Source organism: Belonocnema kinseyi, chromosome 6 (genome assembly GCF_010883055.1).
Source record: "Belonocnema kinseyi isolate 2016_QV_RU_SX_M_011 chromosome 6, B_treatae_v1, whole genome shotgun sequence".
Taxonomy (NCBI): Eukaryota; Metazoa; Arthropoda; class Insecta; order Hymenoptera; family Cynipidae; genus Belonocnema; species Belonocnema kinseyi.
Genome location: NC_046662.1, coordinates 7,832,386 through 7,836,027, shown reverse-complemented (window position 1 = coordinate 7,836,027; position 3,642 = coordinate 7,832,386).

Sequence of the window (3,642 nt, the reverse complement as noted above, 5' to 3'; positions counted from 1 at the left end):
ATGTATATTTTTTAAAAATAAAAACGAGGTAAGTAAGCAAAAAACGAATGATATTTTAGGTGCACTTAAAATTCTATCTATTTTAGGTTATTTGATTTTAAATTCATGAGCATTTTTGCAAATGTGTTCATGTCAATATAATGATATAACCTGCAATTTAAGATCATACTTCCCTCGTGTATACAGACAGAAGTCGTTATTCAATTCTATTTAAGGATAGCTATAATTTTGATTATTTTGAAATGTTCCAAGATTGTAATATTGTGCAATTGTAATATCGAAAATATAGAACCGACAAATATAGTTGTGTGAATCTAATGCGCAATGCGCATGCGTTCGAGCGATTTTAACATCTGAATGTGTTTAAGTTTAACATACAAATATTGTTACCCCTAACATCTCAAAAAGATAGTAGATGTTTGGCATGAATATCTACATGTTAGGTGGTACAATAATACTCTTTGACCATCTACATTTAAACATCCATTTTTCTCCGTAGTTTATGACAAATTTGATTGGTTGATAACCTAAAGACGAATTCGATGTGTCCAATTAATTCAACGATTAATGTAAAACAGGTCTCCGTGAAAATATACCCTATGTCTAACATTGAAGTTTTGAAAAAAGGTAAAAAAAGAAAATTAAATTTATTAGAATGGCAAGCATCAAAAAATAAAAGGGCTAGAGAGATTGTACTAAAAAATACTATTTAAATTATTTTTATAATATAATAAAAATAAAACTTTAAATTAAAATTACACGAACAATTAAGTGTTTTTCTTTCCTTTCTTCTGATGAAAAGACGGGAAATTATATTTGTATTTTTTACAATATGTGCAGGACCAAGTTAGTAAATGATCTAACCTAATTATTTTTATTTTTAATAATTGCAATTTGCTGAATTCAATTTTCAAATTGTTTGTCGACACTCTTAAACGAACACGCGGAGAAGTACTTACAGTACTTACAGTCTTTACAGTACTTACAGTCGATACTTGTAGAGAATTTTATGGCGCATCTTTTTTGTATGGCAATCAAATTTCTACGTCGTTTAGTTTTTATGTTATTTAAGTGAAACTAAATTTTTTACCGGAATAAAATTCAATACCTTTTTGCGTTCAACTCGTCAGATCTTCGTCGAAAAGTGATATTTTTTCTTGAAAATTTAATGTAACATTCTTGAATATACTCTACGACTGATAGAGTGATCGCGAACCATAAAATACATTTTAGGGCCATGTACTGAGTTTTTAAAAATATGTTCTTCGGAATCTTGGATGTATACATACAAACGAAAATGTTGTGTGAGAAAGTTTCTAATTTTGAAAACTTCCAGCGAGAAAAACGTTCCTGGCAATCAAAGAAGTTTTTTCCAAAAGTTTGAGATCTTTAGTCATTAGGAGAAAAAAGTGAGGGCGATGTGAACATTATATGCGGCGTGCTGCGTTCGATTTAGATCGCGAAAACATAGGGCGGCGGTGTAAATTCACTACATAGACATGTTGATTGTTTATATATATTGCTTGTTTAATTTTATCATTAAGAAAGTTTAACTTCACCATCTAAACATAAATTACCCTTATTTCTAGAGGCTTTTGCAACATATCGCTTCCATGTTTCTTAATTTTTTGGCTTTTTCCGCCCACTTGTTGATTGAGCAGTTGGCATATTACTTATTTATATCTTCAGAACGGTAGATACGATGCTTCCTCTAAAGACACTTGCATAATACTGAATTGAAAAGTTTTTAGCAGAAATGTTTGTTGGTAATCAATATTTTTCAAATTCTTTGTTCGTACGAGAGAAACCATCCATTTGTTTACAGTCGTGTGCCGTCGCCCTATGTTTTCTTGATGCGAATCGAACGCAGCACGGCGTACATAATTCTCACATCGTCCTCAAGTTTTTCCTAATATTTTCGTTTGTATGTATGCACCCAAGATTCCGAAGAAAATATTTTTAAAAATTCACTACACGACCCTAAAATGTTTTTTAAAGTTCGTGATCACTCTGACAGGCGTAGATTATGTTCAAGAATGTTACATAAAATTTTCAAGAAAAAATATCACTTTCCGGCGAAGATCTGGCGAGTAGAACGCAAAAAGGTATTGAATTTTATTTCAGTGAAAAATTTAGTTTTCCTCATATAAAATAAAAAATAAAAACAACACAGAAATTTGATTGTCATACAAAAAATATGCACCAAAACAGGGATGTGTAGTTACGCATAACTGGAGGTATTTTACGTAAAGTACCTAGTAAATTACGTACCAAGATGGCGGATCTGTAGAATTGCGTATAACATCACTTTTTTAAATTTTTGGTACGGGCATTCGTAAGATTTCTTTTTCATATGTGAATATTTTAAATTAAAAAATAATAATGTTAAATAAACTGAAATAGAGCAAACACAAATACACTTTGGGCTTCCTTAAATTCCATGGGATGAGAACATTTTAAACGTATCCACGTAATTAAGAAAATTCAAAATCATCAAAATGGAGCGCAATGTTTTATTTTTGCAACATAATATTAAAGAATGTTGCTTGTAAGCGCCTTCAGGGACACAGTTATGTAAACAATTTTGAAATATTCTTACATTTGTTTATTTAAATATTTGTAATTGATACATGTTCGAATATATTTTTTACGAATACCGGTTGAATTATTCTAACCTAAAAAGCCTTCGTAATTTGTGAATATTTTTTACATTTATATCTGTCGTTTGGTTATTATTATTATGAAATATTGATCAATTTATTATTTAATATCTGAAAAGCTGGTCATATATTTTTATACGTCATTTTGGAAAAAAATTGTACCTCCTAAAATATACACTGATAAACCAACTTTATTATAATACACTTATGTACCTATCTGATTTTGTTAATTTATTTAATTTATTTCAAGATATGTTTGCAATGAAAAAAAAGTTATAGAGGTTGTATTTGTGGAGGGGAAAGGGAATCGCAGAACGCAGTCTCATATCCGTCCATCCATCCGCGGGATGGAGAGCGCTCGTGTCGCTCAAAAAACATGGCCACCAGAGTATACACATCAGTATGGTTTTGAATAGAAGTCATAAAAGACAAGGTATTATTAATAATTAAGGACGTAGAAAATGTTGTCACTGCGGTTAGATACTCTATGCGATTTCACGAAAGCTACGCTTTACGCCTTCAAACTAGTGCCTTAACAATAGATCCACATACCATCTCTTGGTTCGTTATACTTAACCTCAAAGCCAACTGGGAAAAGGAAGCTGTTTCTGCTATTTACACTGGAATTTAGGAGTAAATACACGAAATTCTCATTGTTATTACTCAAGCAAAGTGGGGGAGAGTTAGTTGTCACATCCAACCACCTTTCCGAAGGTTTTTCGAAAATTTAACCTCTAAAAAATGACACTTTATTATCGATAAAACATGTATAAAAACTATAATATTTTCGCTTCTCCCGACTGATTATTGTTTTTAATGAAAATCAAAAGTTATTAAAATAAAAATTGCACCTTTATTTGTTTCATTTTTTTTGTAGGAGAGATCGGAAATTCCATTTTCGTGAACAAAATCTTAACCGCAAGGCTTTATATGCTCAAGGTTGAAAATTATGCCAATTTTGCTTTATTTAAAAGCAAAATAT